Source organism: Dreissena polymorpha, chromosome 3 (genome assembly GCF_020536995.1).
Source record: "Dreissena polymorpha isolate Duluth1 chromosome 3, UMN_Dpol_1.0, whole genome shotgun sequence".
NCBI lineage: Eukaryota > Metazoa > Mollusca > Bivalvia > Myida > Dreissenidae > Dreissena > Dreissena polymorpha.
In genome coordinates this window covers 9,961,452-9,986,030 of record NC_068357.1, presented here as the reverse complement: position 1 = coordinate 9,986,030, position 24,579 = coordinate 9,961,452, and the positions used below count along the sequence as shown (strand labels likewise).

Here is a 24,579-nt window from a genome sequence, read left to right as displayed (position 1 = left end):
ATCGGAAATTAATTAAAACATTTGTTAAATAAGACGCGATGGCTCTTTCAACACCGGTGTTAGCAGCACTAAACTGGTCGCGTATAACATATTTCTCCAATTTGTCAAGGAACGGACGGATGGCGGACAATATCCCCACGCTTTTCAAAAAGCGTGGGAATAATAAGTACTTGCCTTGTTTCACAGCATTTTCTGCATTCCTTTTTAGCAATGTTTCCCACCCCATTGCAGGGGCCCTTACCATGTCCTGCTTCGAAGTAATGCCAAGATGCAGTGACCCCAAAGTGTTCCTCGAAATGCCCTATTAGATCAAACATGGTTTTGTTCCTATAATATGATGATGTGGAGTCGGTCCAAAAATGAACAGTTTCTACATTCAGCACTACATCTTTTACTAGAGACATCAGCTTATCTATGATTGTGATCACCATTGCAGCGTTGTGATTGAGGACCTCAGAGATGAATAGCTAGTGTGCTTTAACTCATTATCATCATTCCTGGAATAGATCACGGTAGGATGGAGAGTCACCATGCAACTGTTCCAATATGCTGATTGGATTTTCTTCCAGTGTGTTGCGTGTATAGTTCTCACTGAAATCCATTAGGACATGATTCTTTTGTAATTTATCTTTCATATCACACTAGAGGCTCCGCCTCTCGTGATATACTTCATCCCATAAGCCACTCGACTGATACAAACACTTGGAACAAGTGACAAGCGTAATATTAATATTAAGTGTAATTTAGCGAGATTGTTAATATAAATTGTAGCAAGAAATCTCATAACAAATGTTATACTTTGTTCAAAAGTAAAAAATATATAACTAATATCTAACCTCTCATTTGAGTCATCAAAATTGATTTTGCCTCATCCAATAGCATCCCTTTGATAGAATTTTCTTGGCTGTTGTTGTTTAAGGCTTTCTTCACATCTTCAGCAGTGGTATTCAGATCCTCATACTTAAATTTAAATTGTATTCTCAAACCATTTCATAATAGTCAAGCTAAAAATCCGGTAAAGAAGATTAACACGGAAGAACTGCACACATGGATTTCTCAGAACCAAATAAAGTGTTATTATGAAATTGGACGTTTAAAAATAGGGTTACATTTTTATGCTTAATAGTTCTGAACTCTTTATTCAAATTACATAGAATGTTTGAATTTTAAAAACATTGTAATAGACAATGAATTTTTATTACTGAACTGTTTCCCATAAGACCAAAAAAAAATCTTGTTTATGGTCACCAGATTGACCATCTTTTTTGTATCCCCACCCAATCTTTTTTTATATACACTTTCTTTAAATATGTCAAAAGTCAATTATTTATAAGTAAGTTCTTTTTAAGGTAAATTTGATCCTTTTTCAACCAAAATAAGCATAGCAGCACAATTAAGAACAGAACAGAAAAGAACTTTATTAGGTAACTTATACTACATGGTATATCGTTACAAACAAATGTTAATTTATAAACATAAATCACGCAACTCCCGTACCATTCTCACACAGTTTCACCCATACGTACTATCCTCAGAAACACACAATCATACACACACACTCACACTAACATATGCATTAATTCAACATACAATATACATTTTCATCAAACATAAATGATAAATAAATCAATCCAATCAAATATATTTAAAATATTCGAGGATAGACTTTCCTAAAAAGATGTGAAAATTCAATTAATCAAGGTATCTTGTAATAATAATATGTATGCTAGTAGTTAGGTGACAGTTTACTAAAATCATATTCTATCCCCACTTCATTATTACACAAATCACAACAAATTGAAAACTGTTAGACTTCCTTAGTTTCAAAACCAAAATACTGGTTATGCTAGGTTTACATCTGGCCACAATTACCACGATGTCCCCGATTCCAGAGCATCGTGGCAAACGTAACAGAGCGTGGAGTCGAATCTTGGTGATCGTGGGGGAGCGTTACGGAACGTGGTTGAATCGGGGACATCGTGGGCATCGGGACAGATTTTAAATCAAACTTAAATTTCACCACAATTGCCCCGATTCATTTTCTAATCTCAAATCGTAGGTCAAATCGCAGGAGATCGCAACAAAGCGGCTTTGTTGTGGGAGATCTTAACAGGACGTAACAGAACGTGGTGGAGCGTGGAAGCCAATCGTGTTGATCGCAACAAAGCGTAACAGAACGTGATGCAAATCGTGGGCTCGATCGTAGAAACAAAACGTGCTGATTTCGTAAGGAAGCGTAACAGAACGTGGAGTATACCATTTAATCGTAGAGCTCCCCGATTTTTTAGCCTCTGGCTAATCGGGGAGATCGTGGCCAGATGTAAACTTAGCATTAACTAAAGTTCTTCGGCAGATAGTTGAGTTTCCACAATATTCCTTCATTTCTCTGGCCATATGTGCAGATGCAATGACTGATTTGATAAAGAGAATGGCCAGGGCTTCAACATGGCTTCTTCCTGCTCTGCCGATATCTTGTATGTAAGCTGCAAATATAATGTGTGTGTATATATATATAAATGAAGATGTTCAGGATATTCATTGGTTTACAATTGTACATTTTGCTAAAAATATTAGGAAAATTGTTTCTAGTTTTAGGAAAACTTTGTTTATAGGTAATAAACAGCTTCAGAAAAAAATAGGATTATTTGTGGTCATGTTTTAGCTGAGAGCACAGATTAGAACTTAAAGCACAAAATAAAATTGTACAAGCTCAGGTCAGTTTGTTTGCATCAGCAGATCAAAACTTCATTATCTATTATCTTGTTTGTGCTCAATGCTCAATTCTGTGATCATTGCTTAAACTGCAAATAGTTTTGTTGACTTATATATCTTATATTGGAGCTTAAATATGCTTACATTATGACCAATGTTGTTTAATTCTGTGTTCGCAATCAGAGACGTAGATAACAACGTCTCTGTCGTAATGCATCTGTAACTGACTGGCTGTTGATAACCTTAAAAAAGAAGAAAGTAGTGTCAGGGCTAGTTTAAATAATTAGACCTTGGTTACACAGGTTTATCATCCCACCAAGAAAAATTACAAGCATCTGGATATAAGCTCGCTTGGTAGGCATGCTAGAATAATGGTCATCACAGGTTTTAGTCTTGCATGTGTCATAATCTCTTTCTCTTGTGTACTATGACTATGTAAATTGCTTAGCAGTTGAATTTAAAATTTAAAAAAAAATACTGATTATTTACAATAATAATTATTTAAACTCAGCTCTCTCAGCCATCTTGCAAGTACAATAGGACAATGTAAATAGTTCTATTAGAATGAGCAGTGGCTTGTAAAATTTATTATATAGTTGTTTGTTATAAATGAGCATTGATAAAACAATCAAATTAATGGATGTACAAAAATTAATACATTATCGATTTTTAAACAGAATAAATTGTATTATGTAAGCCAAAAATGTATATATTATTGGTAAAAATAAGGATTTTGACGGTACTATTAATCCATATAATTAATGTTATCCGAAATTTACTTTTTCCATTTATTTATCCGAAAACTATTCAACTTATGAAGAATGAAAAATCTCATACAAAATCAATCGTTCCGTGAAAATGAGTCATACCAATGAAATACTTAATTATAATACTGATCAAGAGATAAATAGTTTGCAAAACGAACCACCTTTTAAAATTTGCTAGTTAACTTACTTTTGCCATGGCCTCCGCTATAACTTCGTCTGTACCTGCTGACTCTTTGTATACAAAGGGGCAGGTAATCCAGACTTAACAATTTGATTGGCTGAGCTAAGTCGGGATCTCGAGATAGCGAAAATTCTCTACTCTTTTGTTTAATGCACTCTGCCTTTTTTTACTGCACCGCTATTTTTTTAATTGTACGCCGCTTTTATTTAGTTTTGCACTCCTCCTTTTTCTATCTCGTGGCCACGACATAGCTAACTCTTGGCTACGAGATAGAAAAAAGAGGAGAGCAATTTAAAACAAGAGAAGCACCGCTCTTTTTTTTATTTGTACGCTGCTTTTATTTAGTTTTGCAATTTAAAAAAAGAGAAGTGAATGCCATATATATAATTTTTTATGCACTTTTCATTTGTTTTTTGTTCAACGATAGATCAAATTAATGAGACAACATTAATTAACAGTTGCTATGACAACAGTAAATTGTCAATTGCATATACCTGATATTTGTTATCAAATAAATTCATTCATTGCATAAGCAGTTTGAAAACATGCTTTTCAACTAAAACAAAATTAAAGCAACAAGCACTACATATTTAATGCCAAAAATCACCATTGTTTGAACTTATCACAACGAAATGTGTGTTTATAACAAAAAAATATACACATAACATGAACATGTACATTACATCACATATCTTGATGTCAATATGACCTACTTAGTGATATTTTTAGAACACAAACTAGGTATGTAATACAGTGTATTTACTCTTATGTAAAGAAAATTTTATAGTGAATATCACTATGAAAGAGTTAATTATCATTATTCATTAAATAGAGTTAAAGTATAAGACTTAGTGTGCAGAATTAAAAAAAATGTATACAATGTACATTATATTCCCTTATGATTACTGAACATACTGTAACTTGCTTACTATGTTTTCTTACGGTACAGAGTGATTAAAAACATCAAAACTTAAGCATAGTTGATTTTATGTACTACAAAATCTTGAGTATTTCCCTAAGGTCCCCACGATTTGATACCACACCTGGCCGGGATGAAATCCTCGAATTTGCATCCGTACTGATGACTAGGGCATTTGTAATCTCTGGGGCAGATGCCAAGTCTGTGTCCGGCGTAAGGAAGCGCTCAGCTGGTGGGGGTATCTGGGGGCGGAAAACCATTTGGTCCTCCACTAGCTCAATTTTGACTGGTGCCTCAGTGGGTGCTGAGTACTGTACAATACCGAGTGCAGTACTGGTTGACACTGCAGTAAATACTTCAGCAGGAGCTGAGGTATTGATAGTCTCGATGACAACAGGATCGCTCAGAGCGGATTCTGGCCTGACATCTTCTTTGCTAGCAACTGTTATTTCTGCAGATGCTGAACTAAGAGTCACGGTATGCACTGTTCGGGTACAGGATATACCAGATTTAAACCATATGTCTCTCGTGCAATGTCTGCTGGTGGCCTGCGTCCCCGGTGCTGACCAACGGTTTGGTTGCCTGTAGCCCTAATGACTCGTCAGCCATGAATCTGCCTGATGGAGAGATGCATACAGGTGCAAATCTTTAATGAAGCTGGAGCGTTTCTCGGCCCTGGCAGTCTCGTATTGAGCCACTAGGAGCTGCTGGATCAGCTCATTATCCGTCTGACTGGACAGTTTGATGTGGAGTTGTGTCACCAGCTCTCTCGCTGATGGCCACAACCTTCTCTCGCAATTATGAGTAAGTACTTCATCCACAAACGTCAATAATTTCTTGAGGGTAAGCCCTGGGGCAAGCACGGGTTTCCGTGCCCTCCAACTTCTTCGAGGGCTGGACTCCGAGGCTTCCGAGCTGGACAACGTCCGCTCCGGTGATCCCCCCTCGGCCATTGCTCTGTTATAGACAAAAGCAAATTAAACCAAAATGCATTTGTGTTGTGTTATCCCTTGATAAAACATTATCTGTTATGTCTGGAATAAAAAAATATATGTTCAAAAAAAGTCAATCACAACACACTATGAGCACAATATATTGTCAATATTATTATCCACACAATGTCCAAATGGACAGTAATATGTAAACTTGGTAATCTGAGGTTGCACCAGAATTGGAAAACTTCATATTTAAAGATTCTTGACTCATTATATGCAACCTTCTACAAACATGTAAAAAATACATCACACAATGGAGACCACATAAAAGTCCACAATTTATTGCAATTACAATCAATAGGATATGCAATCTTTTTCTCCATTTATATTTTTCTTTTCAAACTTGTTGGTGTGAAATTTTTCTTTTCAAACTTGTTGGTGTGAAAATAACACAAAAAAATAATTAATCAATTTTTTATTTTGTTTTAAAATATTCTTGCTTTGTTCAAAATTCACTCGGAACCCTCGAGATATGCACAGAGAACAGAGCAAAGTAAATGTTCTTAATTAAAATATTAATATAAAGTATAATGCATAACATGTCAGTATTTTTTTTAAATCTGTTACACAGGTTTAATGTCTACCAGTAGTCAAATGTCTACCAGTAGTCAATGTATACGACTGTGTATTGTCCCCTACCGGTGAAACCGAAAGGGGACTTATGGTTTGTGTTCTGTGTGTCCGTGAGTCTGTCAGTCAGTCTGTCGCACTTTTCTGGATCCTGTGATATATTTGAAAGTTCTTCTTATTTTAGACCATTAGCTGGACCCCCATTTTTCCCCCTTAAATGTTCCCACTGACTCTGAGGCTTTTTCAATGGACCTATCATTTTTCTACCAGGCGTTTCCCGATGATCATGGCAGGGTTCAACATTAACTTTTTTTACAGCCAGACCATCGGACCAGCTCCTCTTTAAATGTACTAGCCCGAATCTGATGTCTACTAGACCATAAATGACATAGCAAATAAACACAATTGTGTCGTGTAACTGTTTAATCAGGTTTTATCAGTATATAATTAGTGAAAACAAGACAGTTATTTTGATGCACAGAGTAAAAAATAAAATAAAACTATTTAACAACATAAATTGTTTTTTATAATTTCACTGTTTACCACCAGTTAAACAAATCATGTCTGTACAGCAGGTGACATTTATTCAACGTCATCAAATTCTGGCCTCCTTGACCGCTGTGCTCCATGCTACCACAGCTCCAAGGCTCTTTTTCCATCATAATCTGTGTCAATTTTACCGTAGGATTCTTATTTATTAACTTATTTGTCGGACGAAAATCCAATCTTGAACAAAGCCATTCTTTAAATTACATTCTCTCGTCTGCTACGCCAAAATGTTTACATTGATGATACCGATTTTCAATAGAAGTAATAAAAACATTATGTTAAGTTCTAAGACACTACAGAAAATCATTACTATTCATGACAACTTGACCAATGAAAACAAGCAATTTCTGTGGGAAGCTCTCCTTCACGTCTAAAAATAGCAATGAATGATGTGAATGCTCTGTGTTTATTTATATACGCTAGTTTTGTTCTAATGTCAATAACGGGTTTATTTATATACGCTAGTTTTGTTCTAATGTAAATAACGGATACGAGAGTTATTTTACACATTAAGAGAAAAATGTTTTCGGTTAGTTATAGTTATATGAATCAGTATAGATTTTTTTATGTACGACCATTCGGACAAGCTAGCCCACGGCTTTACCAGCCTGATCACCAATCTTACTAGACAATGTCTGTCGGAGGTGCCTTAGTGTCGAACCCTGCATGGTGTGAGACGGTTGCACGTGGCCACTGGCAATTGGGTACTGATCTATCATCTCCCCCATACTCCCATTTTTCCACCCTTGAGATAGACCCCAACGGTGTGGGTTAAAAACTCTTCCGGTTCACACCTACCATACCAGGGCCGACCACAACCATGACCTCTGGGGACACACTTTTTGCTACAGCGATGGATTTTTATGCCCCCCTTCGAAGAAGAGGGGGTATATTGTTTTGCTCATGTCGGTCCCAATGTCCGTTTATTAGATGGTTTCCGGATGATAACTCAAGAACGCTTAAGCCTAGGATTATGAAACTTCATAGGTCCATTGATCATGACTCGCAGATGACACCTATTGATTTTGAGGTCACTAGGTCAAAGGTCACGGTGACCCGAAATAGTAAAATGGTTTCCGGATGATAACTCAAGAACACTTATGCCTAGGCTCATGAAACTTCATAGGTACATTGATCATGACTCACAGATGACCCCTATTGATTTTCAGGTCAAAGGTCAAGGTCACGGTGACCCGAAATAGTAAAATGGTTTCCGGATGATAACTCAAGAACGCTTATGCCTATGATCATGAAACTTCATAGATACATTGATCATGACTCGCAGATGACCCCTATTGATTTTCAGGTCACTAGGTCAAAGGTCAAGGTCATGGTGACCTGAAATAGTAAAATGGTTTCCGGATGATAACTCAAGAACGCTAATGCCTGGGATCATGAAACTTCATAGGTACATTGATCCTGACTCACAGATGACCCCTATTGATTTTCATGTCACTAGGTCAAGGTCACGGTGACCTGAAATAGAAAAATGGTTTCCGGATGATAACTCAAGAACGCTTACGCCTAGGATCATGAAACTTCATAGGTACATTGATCCTGACTCTCAGATGACCCCTATTGACTTTCAGGTCACTAGGTCAAAGGTCAAGGTCACTGTGACTTGACACAGTAAAATGGTTTCCGGATGATAACACAAGAAATCTTATGCCTAGGATCATGAAACTTCATAGGTACATTGATCATGACTCGCGGATGACCCCTATAGATTTTTAGGTCACTAGGTCAATGGTCAAGGTCACAGTGGCAAAAAACGTATTCACACAATGGCTGCCACTACAACAGACATCCCATATGGGGGGCATGCATGTTTTACAAACAGCCCTTGTTCGGATTTGAGCTGGTGTGTTTCTACCGACCTTAGTTAGGTAACTGGTTCTCTTACCTTGACAGGCATGCATGGGGCAGCTGCCGGCAACACTACCAGACCGCTCAGCTGTTATAAGTTGGGCAGCCTCTGCCCAAACCTTGTCACAATCTTCCATCTGTTCTGCCCAACTAAGAGGCTGGCGTTGCTCCCCCTCGGGGTCAAGCAAACATGAATCGGAATCAATCTGAATCTTACTTCCATGAATAGACTGCAAATAGACTAGAAATATTGCTGAAAATGGTGGATCATGCGACAAGTTAAAAAGTTATTCATATTTTTTTCATGAAACTTGAAACATGGATAGAGGGCAATATAGAGATTATGCACGTCGTTTCATTTTGTTTCTACATCAAGTATTCTGGTTGCTATGGCAACACATAGACTAGAAATATTTCTGAAAATGGTGGAGTTTCACCGGTAGGGGACAATATTGCTTGACAATTACAGTCTTGTTGGTATAGGTAATGTCGAACTATATGTTCACCATTCTAATTATACAATCATAAATAATTTACTTTTAATTTGTACAAAGACTGATTTTGAAATAGTTGGAAACCCTTCTCACTTGTAAAGGCTTGAGTCTGTCTGACAATGGTCAGGCGTGATTAGTTTCTCTATGCAACAGAAAGTTTTATATTAAATACTCAATATACAACTTATATAATATTTTTTCTTTATGGTACTACATGTTTATTAAAGAAATGAGATAATAAAAAAATCACGCAGTTGTGAAAAATAATGCTTCATGTGAATTATGGCATGATGGAAAACCGGCAGTCGGCCACATCTGGAAATATGTGGAAAACTTTCCACAAATCTCTGGCACTTTCCTGGCACCATGTCACGTGGCCCCCTGTAGCATCTACAAATAGGAAAAGGTCAATAACAAAAGGTATTAATAAAATAAGACTGGATAATTTATATAAAAATATTTCAGATGTCTGAAACTATTATTAAGATTGGCCATTATCTACATTCAATGTATTTATGTCATGTACAAGAAAAAAAAATCAATGCATAAATTAAAGCGACTTTCTTTTCTTTCTTTTTTCAAAAATAAGATGCCATTGAAAACAATTACTTCATAGATTGACTGCAGGGTTGGCAGTCACTTTGCAGTGGGGCCTCCTCTGCAGGCACCTTCTCCACCTTAGACATGCTCGCAGCACTGATATTGTTAAAATTTTCGTATAGACAATTAAGTATGCCAGCAAAGTCCTTTTGAAATGTGTTTTAGTTAAAAGAGACAAATTATAATGGCAACATATTAAAAGATATGTCAAAAATTTACATTTTGCAACAACAGTGTATTGTAACTAATGACGACATAACTTTTACAGTTACCTCCAAGATGTATTCTTCAAAAAACACTTTATGTTGTGTTTATGGAAGACAATCAGTCAAATAAAAATGTATAGAAAATAAAACAATCCCAATACCTGACTCGATATAATCTCCAGAGGATTGTCATCGCCTTCATGTTCAATGGGCATCGATGAAGTGCTACATTAAAAATGCATGAAAAATAACCACAAAATCTTATCTGCATATCTGTGATTGCTGACTGATAGGATGGTTTATGTTGAGTAGATAAGCAATACAAATAAAAAAATTAACAGTTTTTATGTCCCCCACTATAGTAGTGGGGGACATATTGTTTTTGCCCTGTCTATTGGTCTGTTGGTCCGTTGGTCTGCTGGTCTGTTTGCGCCAACTTAAACATTTTGCAATAACTTTTGCTATATTGAAGATAGCAACTTCATATTTGGCATGCATGTGTATCTCATGAAGCTGCACATTTTGAGTGGTGAAAGGTCAAGGTCAAGGTCATCCTTCAAGGTCAGAGGTCAAATATATGTGGCCAAAATCGCTCATTTTATGAATATTTTTGCAATATTGAAGATAGCAACTTGATATTTGGCATGCATGTGTATCTCATGGAGCTGCACATGTTGAGTGGTGAAAGGTCAAGGTCATCCTTCAAGGTCAGAGGTCAAATATATGTGGCCCAAATTGCTTATTTTATAAATACTTTTGCAATATTGAAGATAGCAACTTGATATTTGGCATGCATGTGCATCTCATGGAGCTGCACATTTTGAGTGGTGAAAGTTCAAGGTCATCCTTCAAGGTCAGAGGTCAAATAAATGTGGCCAGAATCGCTTATTATATGAATACTTTTGCAATATTGAAGATAGCAACTTGATATTTGGCATGCATGTGCATCTCATGGAGCTGCACATTTTGAGTGGTGAAAGGTCAAGGTCATCCTTCAAGGTCAGAGGTCAAATAAATGTGGCCAAAATCGCTTATTATATGAATACTTTTGCAATATTGAAGATAGCAACTTGATATTTGGCATGCATGTGCATCTCATGGAGCTGCACATTTTGAGTGGTGAAAGGTCAAGGTCATCCTTCAAGGTCAGAGGTCAAATATATGTGGCCAAAATCGCTTATTATATGAATACTTTTGCAATATTGAAGATAGCAACTTGATATTTGGCATGCATGTGCATCTCATGGAGCTGCACATTTTGAGTGGTGAAAGGTCAAGGTCATCCTTCAAGGTCAGAGGTCAAATAAATGTGGCCAAAATCGCTTATTATATGAATACTTTTGCAATATTGAAGATAGCAACTTGATATTTGGCATGCATGTGTATCTCATAGAGCTGCACATTTTGAGTGGTGAAAGGTCAAGGTCATCCTTCACAAGGTCAAACATCATATAGGGGGACATTGTGTTTCACAAACACATCTTGTTTAAATAGGTTATGAAGTGATTATTCATTAATACCCTGTAACATGTCTGTTTCTGTAATAGGTAATTTAAACTACCTTAAAAAGAGCTCCACGGCCGGAGGCTGATGCCCCCTAAAACAGTGTTGAAGAATAACTTTATTTTCATATACTGTCAAAAATTACAGCAAACAATATGAGAATCCAATCAAAATCATTTAGTACTGTTTAAGACCTATGGCACGTAACAATCTTGTTAACATTGTTCGCAGCAAACACACAGGCATTTTAAAACACGTTTAGTATTGAATGCCATATGAATGGTCCTAGCATGAAGTTGACAGCTGACGAGAGTACAGGGACTCCTATAACAGCAGTCAATTCGAGACTATTTTCTGTAGGAAGTATCGAGATTGTTTGTATTCATGAGGCTTCTTTTCCCTGGAATGGTACTGCCTTTTTTGGTCAATTCGCTTTAAATTGATGTACATTTGTGAGTTTTTCGTCACATTAATGCCAACAGCCCTTGCTAGTATCAGTGTAGCCCGTCCTCAACCCATTGTTCAACAGCCCTTGCTAGTATCAGTGTAGCCCGTCCTCAACCCATTGTTCAACAGCCCTTGCTAGTATCAGTGTAGCCCGTCCTCAACCCATTGTTCGCGAATGTGTTGCTGAGTGGCAATGTCCCGAGAAGTTTCGCGTCCAGCATGTGGTTGTATAATGTTTCTTAAGGTAAAACAACAAATTATGAAATGATCAAACACCCATGAAATATGCTTTTGTCTAATTATTTATCCCTAAGGTTTTGTTTCTTAACAGGGCCCGTATTCACCAACAATTCTTTCAGCAATTCTTAGACTTAGGAATAAAGAAAATTCTTAAGTCTAAGAAAAATTTCTTAAGTCTTATTTACCAATTCAATTTGCGAAAGAAAATTCTTAAGAATAAAGAATTTTATTTAAAATTCTAAGAATGCTTAGGGGCATTCTTAGAATAATTCTTTAAGCTTCCAAGATGGCCGATCGCGTTATGCGTTACGCCAATATGAAAACGTCGTAAATGTCCCGCATAGAAGATTGTTTGACAGAGAAAATCCTCTAGAGGGTTTGTTGGAAATGGAGGTTTATAGGAGATACCGATTTTTTCAGGCAACTTATTTATAATAATAACAATTTGGATGGCATCATTTGAGATTGAAGATTTAACATTCATTACTTGAAGCTTTTAACATTTGAATTTCTTCCTCGATTTTTTGGGCCTTTAACTTAGCAACTTTCAGTTGGGCCAGTAGCAACTGATTCTTCAAGCGCAGATTAATTTGTTGTAGATGGATGTTCTTTTTTTCAGCCTTAAGGTTTTCCTCTGCCAATTTGTTGACACTTGTCCTAGCTGAAACAAATAACAAACACTTAATTAAAATTTATAAGGTTTTTTGTTATCAATGCAAAAAAAAAAACAAGCGTGTAAATGTAGATGCTACTAAATCGATTTTACAGTTTTCAGCCCTGAAAGTTTCTTAAATATGTTTATTTAAGTTTCTTAAATATGTTTACTTCACGCATATCACATATTAGTCGTCTCTTAGTTTTCTCAGAACGCGACACATAAAAATTTATATTGACAACCATTCAAAGAAAAGACACATGTTGTTACTTCAAGTTTACATTTTTCATATTGACATTATAACATGTATATTGTTTATTACCTGCATCAGTACCAATGCTTTTTTTAACATTGAATAACACAAGTTTAGTTGTTGTTGTTAGTCTTCTCTATATTGTTATCCTTGCTTCAGTTTCATGAAAAATGTATTTGTTGATTATCAAAATGTTTCTGGCATTGAAATATTTCTTAAGCGTTCATTATGGATTACAAATTAATAAATTCTTTACATTTTGGTGAATTACACTTTTTACTACTTAGTGTTATGTTATATGCATGTATGCCTTTGTCATACAGTATTGAATGTACAAAACAAATCACACATACAACTGTATGTATAACAACTGCATTAAAAAACAATGACTATAATACTATAATACAAATAATTGTGAATATTCAATAATTGTTTACCTCTTTTGCTTCTGTTGATTGTGGCCACTTTCATTGATTTGGTCTCTGTAAAACAAGTATTTGAACATGTACTAGAATCCTGAAAGTTCATTGAAAGAGTTTGCAATGATTATACTAGTTCTTCATTTTCATACCTGCACATTGACATGGACCTTGACCTAACTAGCCACAAATGCAACCACATAGGTATGCATGTCATCTAGAGGAATGGTTGGTGACCTCACACAATTACATTGATAACATGTGTGATGGTTCAATTGGATAGAGATATGAAGATGTTGCATGTTTACATCAACAAAATTACTAAGTCAAATCACATGTTTTAATTTATTACTTGTTGTAAAAACAGTGATATATAGATGCTACACATAAACATTAACCAGGGCATTGTGTAAATAACATAGCTCGGACAGTTCTGAGGAAAATTGAGCTGGAAGATTATTAATGTTAAAATTCAGCTAAAATTGTAAAGAATTCTAGCTAAATGTATTTTAAAATAACACATAGCACTGTAAATGTGTAAGGAAATTGGCTAAATACAGAGGGAAAAAGGCATGAACTTATTATGAATACATTTGATGAAATACATTGACTTATAGTACTCACTGTATGTGGTCCCTGAAGAACATGGTACAGCTAAATCTGCCACTTCTTGTTGGCAGTCACATGACTTAAGAGCACCTTCACATATCAAACAATTAGTTAGTTTTTAATAAAAAATAATGAAATTTAAATAAATGCATTCCTGTAATAAACAAAGTTCATCTTCACAAGAAGTTAACTCACATGCTAAAATTCTTCATTTTCTTCATTGAATTTACAATGGAATTTTTGTACAAATTTACCTGTTGAAATGTACTTACAAAACTTTCATATTTTGAATAGTTTTGGCAAAATGTATAATTCACTTTCATACCTGCACATTAGTGTGTAATTGACTTAACTAGCTTGTGACCTCACACAATTACATGGATAACATAAGTGATGTTTCATTCAATTGGAAAGTGATATTTCAATGTTTCAATTTATTACTTTTGAAAAAAAACCAGTGATATGAAATGCTACACATGATAGGGATGAATTGAATATGTACATGTATGCATTTGGTGAAATATAAAATAAATTCACTTATAATACTAACTAGTCCCTGACGAACATGGTCCAGCTTCATCTACCGATGCAAGTTGTGATACACAACATGAAGTCTTTTGAGCACCTTCAAAAATCAAACAATTTTTCATATCCAATAGCATCAGCAGCTCCTGTCTTGCGGCTTAGAAAATATATCTCACATCCATCTGGGCCAACATCACAGCTCCTTGTGTTCTCTTGGCATTTCTGAATGAAGCAGAAACAATAAATTATACAATTCATCAATTTCAAACCCAAGTCCACCACGCAGAATCGAAAAAAAAGGTCAAAATTTAAAGCCGATAAAAAATGGCGATCTGCACGGTGTGTCTCCAGAAAAGTAAGATGATTTGCGGTTCATGATTTCAGGTTAGGTTACATTGTACTATGTTTAACCCGATCTGTTTTCAGTAAGAGAGGCTGCCGAATTCAGGCGCTTGGAAGATTTCTGGAGAAGCTAACCCACCTTGAAAGGTATAGCTAGGGATAGCAGGTAAGTATTTAATAATTAAAATGAATTTTATTTTAAGAAAATTTGTTTCACAACTGTGATCTTAATAAATAATTAGCAATTGAAATACACATAGCTGTAAATGAATGCACTGTTTTTACACCCACCTACTTACCTACCAAAACCATTTCATACATACATACATATGTCCCCTTTGTCTGTTGATTTTTTTAATCTTCTGTACTTGCGTTCACTCAAAATCTACTTTACTTTGGAGCAATTAAATGCAACTTAAGTATATATGTAAATGAAATAAATCGAATTAACATGTCATTCAGACTTAGTTTTTCAAATTTATTTAAAACCTTAAAGATAAAGTCTGCATCATCCCTTCCATTAATTCTGTTACAAATTGGGTTTGTGCATGAATGCTTTCTAGTAGATTGGTGCAATCATCAGGAAGTGGTAATTGCATGCTAAGACTTAGATATTCCCAGAATTCACCTTCATGGTTGAAATGATGACCCTGGTCAAAGATACCAAGGGTCATTGTTGTCTTGTACACTCTGGTCGTGTGGTCTGGTCATCCGGTCTGGTCATCCTCATTTGTCTCATCCAAACCCAATGTCTATGTCATTTTACATTTTCATCCTAACTAGCCTGTTGTTTGGAATTACTAGCTTTCCTATGTATATTTATGATTCTGTAATATTTCGTAATGTTGACAGAGGTTTTCAGGTCTGTCTATGTAAAAAAATGTGTGTTTAAGAAAACAAAATGGTTGCACCAAAATAAACAGAGAAACCTGTCAAGTAGTTTCACATTAGACAGCTTAAGTCAATGTCAAGAATTAAAGAAAAATGTACATATTTCTTTGTTATTTTTGCTCTCAGTTTTTTCCAAAGTATTTTCTGAAAGTAAAGGGTCAGTTACATTTTGAATAATGAAATGCTTGAAAGGTTTTATCATTTATCTAAAAAGGAGCATATGGCAACATTTGACATTGGAAACATCAATAGTGGCCATAAAGGAAATACTTTGTTGAGTATATGCCACATGTACAAAACATGTCAGGATTGTCATCAACATTGGAATATGATAGATGAACATAAGAATCATCTTGGAAAAATCCAATTGAAAAGATTGGAACCTAATTGTAGCAAATCAGCATAATATTGAAGAAAATTGTTTACTTTGCCTGAAGGGTCAATGCTTGCGTTTGGTTAACCATTTTTGTTTCATCTCATGCCATACTGTCACTCTTATGCTGATTAAAATAAATAAATAAAATGTTCCCTGAAAATTTTCAATTTATATCACACGTGTTGGAATGTAAGAACCTATTAATATTCAATACCTATCAAAAGCTAACAAGATGAAGACTAGTCAATGATTTTGTTATGAATGTTGAACGAACATTAATTTAATTAAAACATTGTACAATTGATGCACTTTAATAAATTTCACATAACTATGTCCACCAAACACTCATTGACATGTATGTGTCTAGTGGTATTCAGCATTCCAGTACGATGAACTCCTGCAATATGACACATTCGTTTGATATTACACTCCATGTGCACAAATTATTCTGTTTAACTGTGAGTCACAATCTTGAATGTTCATATTTTGTTTCCAATTATAATATACATAATAAATTTTGTTAATCCAAGTCCATTCATGCATGGATGAATGTTGATTTGTCCATGTGTGTCTTGCCTGTTTGGATAAATGTGTGTGCATGGAATAATGAAGGTTTGTCCATGTGTGCATTGCAGATTTGAATAAATTTATATTGAATGGTTCCTGCAATAATGTTGATGTCTATTATAAACCTGTTTAATGCTTATTACAAAATACAGGTTGTGTCAATCGTTGAAATAAAAAGTCCTGTATTACGCTACTCGCTGTTTCCAATTCCGTATTACCATACTAGCCGGACTACTTCGACCCATTTAATGACGTCACATTACGCGCACCGAAAATAGAAATATTTTATATTAGGAAAAATATTACGTAGTACGTCGTGTGACGTCATTTCTGGGACGAAACACAATGGTTTTATCTTAACTCTCTGGAATTTAAGGACATGTCGTACATGGTGGTTTTTAACAGTAAACTATTTGTTAAAAACATAGAACGAATTCAAAACGTATTTTGGAGTGTGTGTTTATCATGCATAAATGCATCTTTCGATAGGAATACAATAAAATATTGTGGTTTAAACTAAGTTTCGATTAAGACTTGGAAGATAGAAGAGGAAGTGCATATCGTTTCAACATCATAACATATGACATCATAACAACATATCGTGCTCTCGTGGCTTGTGCTATTTCGCATCACGCTGAAGGCTCCGCCTCTCGTGTGATATGTCATCACACAAGCCACTCGAGTGATACAAACTCTTGGAACAATTGACTAGCGTAATATTCTGTTTGTACATGACTGTGTGCGTACAAAATATGGGTTTGTTAGAAATTTGAAATAAATCAATTGAAAACAGGAAGAAAGGACTATTATTACACCTAAGCATACAGTATAAACAGTTTATTCTTTTACACATATATTTTCTATATTTCCCCATTTTACAGTATATGGAACATCTTTAGAAACCTTTTGTATTGCATACAAATTAACTACATACCTGCTCCTTCTTTAAATAATATTTCATGTTAGATGAGTGGCATATTTTGCTGAATATTTTCTTAGATTTCTAATTGTTTTCAATTGCTTACTTAATTTGGTCTATTACTGACAGCTTAGTTGGTGCAAATTCCGTTGTTGAAGATTTACTATTTCCCTGTGGAGTTGGTTTTAGTTTAGTTTCGTCATCTAAATACTGAATCAACATGAATCTATCAGAATTAATTAATTTATAAGTAAGTCTTTGAAACGCCGTTGAAATACCTTGATCATTTTTTGACTTGTCCCTTATCTTGTAAATTGGTTTGAAAACTTTAGGTTGGTCCGCAGTTCTTGTGTATTGCTTCGTCCCGTCATGTCTCCAAAAGTGTATGTCATAAAAAGCGTCTTTTCTGTTTGGTAATACGTCCGTGTCCATTAAATATAACTCGCCTCCTTTTGGTTTAATAGGCACTTCTGTTGAGACTTTTTCGCTAACTTCGCTGTTCATGGCGTTGTTTAATATGTCAATTGCGTCCTTGGTTTTAATTCCATTTGATAAGTTCATGTACACTTCCAAAGTACCGCTGCCACATGGAAGAAAGTGGTCATCATTTGTGTGTTTCTTTTTCAAATGGCAGGTTGACCCTCCTGATCCTGGCCAGCGGGGCGGTACATCGCACCGCTCTGAAAGTCTGCAGTGTTTTTGTCGCTGGCGACATTTGGATAGGGCAAAATCATGTAGTTTTATCTTTATAATAACTCTTTATAATAATTTAAATTAGAAAAACAAGATCATATCAACTATAGTTATATACTTTGTTAGATGTATTTTAGATGTAATAGAAATTTAATAAGACACTTCTTTTTTTTAGCTCATCTATTTTTTGAAAAAAAATTATGAGCTATTGTCATCACCTTGGCGTCGGCGTTGGCGTTGGCGTTGGCGTTGGCGTTGGCGTCGGCGTCCGGTTAAGTTTTGCGTTTAGGTCCACTTTTCTCAGAAAGTATCAATGCTATTGCATTCAAACTTGGTACACTTACTTACTATCATGAGGGGACTAGGCAGGCAAAGTTAGATAACTCTGGCGTGCATTTTGACAGAATTATGTGCCCTTTTTGTACTTAAAAAATTGCAAATTTTGGTTAAGTTTTGCGTTTAGTTCCACTTTTCTCAGTAAGTATCAATGCTATTGCATTCAAACTTGGTACACTTACTTACTATCATGAGGGGACTGGGCAGGCAAAGTTAGATAACTCTGGCATGCATTTTGACAGAATTATGTGCCCTTTTTATACTTAGAAAATTGACAATTTTGGTTAAGTTTTGTGTTTAGGTCCATTTTATTCCTTAAGCATCAAAGCTATTGCTTTCATACTTGCAACACTTACTAACTATCATAAGGGGACTGTGCAGGCAAAGTAATGTAACTCTGACTGGCATTTTGACAGAATTATGTGCCCTTTTTATACTTAGAAAATTGAAAATTTGATTAAGTTTTGTGTTTAGGTCCACTTTATTCCTACAGTATCAAAGCTATTGCTTTCATACTTGCAAGATTTATGAACTATCATAAGGGGACGGTGCAGGCAAAGTTATGTAACTCTGACTGGCATTTGGACGGAATTATGGGCCCTTTATACTTAGAAAATTGAAAATTTGGTTAAGATTTATGTTTTGGTCACTTTACCCCTAAAGTATCATAGATATTGCTTTCATACTTGGAACACTCACAAACTATCATAAGGGTACAGTAAAAGGACAAGTTGCATAACTCTGGTTGTCATTGTTACGGAATTATGGCCCTTTTTTGACTTAGTAACTTTTAATATATGGTTAAATTTTGTGTTTCGATCCACTCGAAGTATCAAGGCTATTGCTTTCAAACTTCAAATACTTACATGCTATCATGAGGTTACTGTACCTGGCAACTTGAATTTTACTTTGACCTTTGAATGACCTTGACTCTCAAGGTCAAATTATTAAATTTTGCTAAAATTGCCATAACTTCTTTATTTATGATTAGATTTGATTGATACTTTGATGAAACTACTCTTACCTGACATACCACAATAGACTTCACCCAAACCATCCCCCGTGCCCTCCCCCCCCCTCCCCCCCTCCCCCCCCCCCCCCTAATTTTTTTTTTTTTTTTTTTTTTATAAGATCATCTCACAAATGACCACCACACCCTCACACTATACCCCCACCCCACCCCCCCCACCCCCCCCCCCCAAATTTTTTTTTTGATTTTTTTTTTTTTTTTTTTTTTTTTTTTTTTTTAAGATCATCTCACAAATTATCACCACACCCTCACACTATACCCCCCCCCCCCCCCGATTTTTTTTTTTTTTTTTTTTTTTTTTCGCTTTTTTGGAAGATAATGTAATAAATGTCCACAACCCCACACTATACACCCCTCTTCACTCCACTCCTCCCTCCTTTGTGATTGAAAATGAGAGTCCCTTCACCTTTAAAAAGAAAATAGATGAGCGGTCTGCACCCGCAAGGCGGTGCTCTTGTTTTTGTATGGTGTAACTTTTCAAGGCTATACAATGTATATCAGATAAACCTCAAGACTTCAAAATGAAATTCCAAGGATGTAAAGATATCAATGAGGAAATTTGCAATGCACAAAAACAATTACCCTGCACTAAATTGTTTTTAAGGACTATACCATATATTCTGGAATTTGCACCCTGGATGGCTCGAAATTAACACTCGCACACTCGCAAAATGCGAGTAAAAAATACCGATTGCGAGTTAAGTTTTAAGCCACTGGTATTTTTTTGCGAGTAAATAAATAGTGAAAAGAAATGAGTAGGTATAATGCTGCTCGACGACATGATCGCTAAATCTTAGGTCAATTTATAGAACGCCCAAATACCCTTATGCGGAAGCGCGCACCTTGTATGTAGACTGGTATATACAGATACGCGGATGGTATTGGTACAAAGGAAGTGAAACAGTCGACTATTCACACATGTTCATTGAAGCGAAAAATAACTTGTCACTTTATTCCCACAAACGGAAATTACACAAAATATACATAATACAAAAGATAAAGCAAAGTTAACCGTTTAGTTAGAAAAAAAGGATTTTAAATCCTGCTACGAAAACAGTGAATAAGTGGGAAAAATAACTTAAAATAAGACTAAAACTTGTTGTAGATGAAGATGGTCAATCAACCTGATGTGGGCCCTTATGGTCGAAGGAACTGATATCTTTGTATGGTTGCAGAAATTAAATGTATATACATGTTAAGTACTTTTATTTTGTTTAAATAGTACTAAAGGTTTTTTATGTTTTTGATTTTGCGAGTTGGTATTAAAGCTGTTCTCAATTTTTTGCAAGTAGAAAAAAAGTTAAATTCGAGCCCTGCCATCCTTAAACAAAATGTATTTGGCAGGAGTGTAACCGGTTTCCCTTCGTAAATACTGTTTACAACCAAAACACCTTTATGCAAGACACATTTTTATTTAGATTCTCTGTTGTTCCATATAAACACAAGTTAAACATAAGGCCACGACTTTTATATTTCTTGGTTTACAAAACCGCCGACCCTAATTTTTGGAAAATGGGAAAAAAAATAAAATCGGAAAATCGTCTTTTTTTATATATTTTATTCCCGACCGCACTGAAAAACGAGCGAAACGAGAAAAAAAACGATCCGGTTTGAGAACGGTTGCGAATAAAATCAAGTAAGTACAATCAACGATTGGTTCACATATATTAGGCCACGACTTTTATATTTATTGGTTTACAAAACCGCCGACCCTAATTTTTGGAAAATGGGGAAAAAAATCGGAAAATCGTCTTTTTTTTTTAAATATTTTATTCCCGACCGCACTGCAAAACGAGCGAAACGAGAAAAAAATCGATCTGGTTTGAGTACGGTTGCGAATAAAATCAAGTACGTACAATCACCGATTGGTTCACATATATTGCAGAGATCGGGATATTTTTCAATGTGACACATTATGTACCAGTCCTTTTATGGGCACTTCTCAAAATTTATTTCGGGTAAAAATTACAGACAATAAGAAAATCAGCGTCAGTAAAATGTCGACCCCATCAAAATTTATTTCCGAGTCTGTGACGCAACTATATTGTTTAACATGTTAATTATATTAAACAAACCCGATATTATAGTAGATAAAAAAGTATTTGATAATTAGTATAAATAATACAATAAAACACTGCCATTATCTACGATATATGTGTTTAGGAATTTTGTAAACACGTCCGCCATAGTTTATAGGAACTGTACAGAAAGTTTGGCAATCGGAACAAATCGGTATATCTCGGAAAATCATTGATAAATGTATTTGTCGTTTCAATGCTTAGGGCCGAGTAATTTCGGCAAATCGGAACTCAACTTGCGTAAAACACTTGCTCAATTAACAGTTAAACTCCGCCTCCGTTCTCTGCAAAAGATTCGAAGGCGGAGCTATGCACGTGCTTTTATTAAATTGGAGGATTGCAATTGAGAAACAAACACACGATTGGTTCGGCATGTTGATTGCTAGACAAAGGAAGCCAATTTTTTCGGCGCGAAAGTTGTCGCTTTATTGCTTCCGACAGAAAGCGGCTTTCCTTTGATGACGTCAAACTGTCAATTCACACAGGCTGCACATTTTCGGAAGACTTTAACTGACTCCTTGTTTACAATTCCAGTAAAAAAAAACACTTGCTAACATTAAACTTTGGATTAAATTATCAAAATAAAGCAAAAGCGAAGTTGACAAATATGATTAAATTAATTCGCGTCAGTTCAAATAAGATGTTTTGCTTTGTAAATCAACGAGTTTTCATGACAACAACAACTTTGACAAACATTACCGCGACGACGCATGGATCGATCTACCTCGATTTTTTTTCATGCACGATCTCATAAGTCGAGTAAGAGCAAACACATACCAGGTAATTTGTGTATGAGTAGTTTATCTTATATAAGATTTATGCAACGGGCATCGCATTGCGTAATGGTGCGCATCGAATTATGGAAATGAAGCGCAGTTTTTCGTTTTAATGGGAGAAGAACGCATGTCATGTAATGGAGTGTTTAAAATTGCCTGATGTTACAAAAGGTGCTTTTAGGACTCATTTCAATTGAAGATATAGATGTGTTTTATTGCATAATTTGATTTTTTGTCTCTGTGTTAAGGTTATAAAAGATATGTTGTCTTTGTTCTGATGTTATTAGTATTAACTTTTTTTTCCAATGATGTTTTTTTTTTTTTTTTTTTTTTCGACCGCCCGATGGACCATTTTCAAAATAATTTTTGTAAACCAATAAAAAAAAAAGTCGTGGCCTTACAGAGATCGGGATATTTTTCAATGTGACACAGTATGTACCAGTCCTTTTATGGGCACTTCTCAAAATTTATTTAATTACAGACAATAGGAAAATCAGCGTCAGTAAAATGTCGACCGCATCAAAATTTATTTCCGAGTCTGTGACGCAACTATATTGTTTAACATGTTTATTATATTAAACAAACCCGATATTATAGTAGATGAAAAAGTATAACCTTGCAATTTGATAATTAGTATAAATAATCCAATAAAACACTGCCATTGTTTACGATATATGTGTTTAGGAATTTTGTAAACACGTCCGCCATAGTTTATAGGAACTGTACAGAAAGTTTGGAAATCGGAACAAATCGGTATATCTCGGAAAATCACTGCTAAATGTATTTGTCGTTTTAATGCTTAGGGCCGAGTAATTTCGGCAAATCGGAACTCAACTTGCGTAAAATACTAGCTCAATTAACCGTTAAACTCCGCCTCTGTTCTCTGCAAAAGATTCGAAGGCGGAGCTATGCACGTGCTATTATTAAATTGGAGGATTGCAATTGAGAAACAAACGCACGATTGGTTCGGCATGTTGATTGCTAGACAAAGGAAGCCAATTTTGTCGGCGCGAAATTTGTCGCTTTATTGCTGCAGACAGCAAGCGGCTTTCCTTTGATGACGTCAAACTGTCAATTCACACAGACTGCACATTTTCGAAAGACTTTAACTGGCTCCTTGTTTACAATTCCAGTAAAACACTTGCTAACATTAAACTTTGGATTAAATTATCAAAATAAAGCAAAAGCCAAGTTGACAAATATGATTGTATTAATTCGCGACAGTTCAAATAAGACGTTTTGCGTTGTAAATCAACGAGTTTTCATGACAACAACAACTTTAACAAACATTACCGCGACGACGAGGGGATCGATCTACCTCGATTTTTTTTTCATGGACGATGTCATAAGTCGAATAAGAGCAAACACATACTTTGTGTATGAGTAGTTTATCTTATATAAGATTTATGCAACGGGCATCGCATTGCGTAATGGTGCGCATCGAATTACGGAAATGAAGCGCAGTTTTTCGTTTTAATGGGAGAAGAACGCATGTCATTTAATGGAGTGTTTAAAATTGCCTGATGTTACAAAAGGTGCTTTTAGGTGACTCATTTCATTTGAAGATATAGATGTGTTTCATTTCATTGCATAATTTGATTTTTCGTCTCTGTGTTAAGGTTATAAAAGATATGATGTCTTTGTTCTGATGTTATTAGTATTAACTTATTTTTCCAATGATGTTTTTTTTTTTTTTTTTTTTTTTTCGACCGCCCGATGGACCATTTTCAAAATAATTTTTGTAAACCAATAAAAAAAAAAGTCGTGGCCTAATCACTGTTTTATAAATACTTTAAATACTTAATTTAATGAAATAATCTAAACTTATTTGACAAGTCCTAATTAAATGAATTTAGCTTTCTAATTATTGAAAACAATTTACTATTTAAAGGGGAGGGAAAGGCTCCGTTCTTGACTTAGGTAAAAGTTACCTTGGGTGTCTCTTGAACTCGCCGATCAATTTCAAAAATCCAAAGCCTTATATACCCTTTTAGCAGAGACAAGCATGGGAATCTCATGCACAAAAAGGCGGCAACTGCCTAATGTTAGAGGGACCATACA

At 35.3% G+C, this 24,579-nt stretch overlaps 1 protein-coding gene and 1 long non-coding RNA gene across 2 annotated transcripts in view; one reads left to right on the top strand and one right to left on the bottom strand.

Moving 5' to 3' along the window:
- The window catches only part of LOC127872964 (EF-hand calcium-binding domain-containing protein 11-like), an 87,414-nt gene that overhangs the window by 41,008 nt on the left and 21,827 nt on the right, over window positions 1–24,579 (top strand). The gene's annotated exons all lie outside the window — the stretch shown is intronic.
- On the bottom strand, window positions 11,457–14,165 carry LOC127872970 (uncharacterized). Its single transcript, XR_008045869.1, has 3 exons — window positions 14,001–14,165; window positions 13,395–13,439; window positions 11,457–12,710 (listed from the first exon to the last, which is right to left on the bottom strand). It is a non-coding gene; the product is annotated as an uncharacterized LOC127872970 (long non-coding RNA).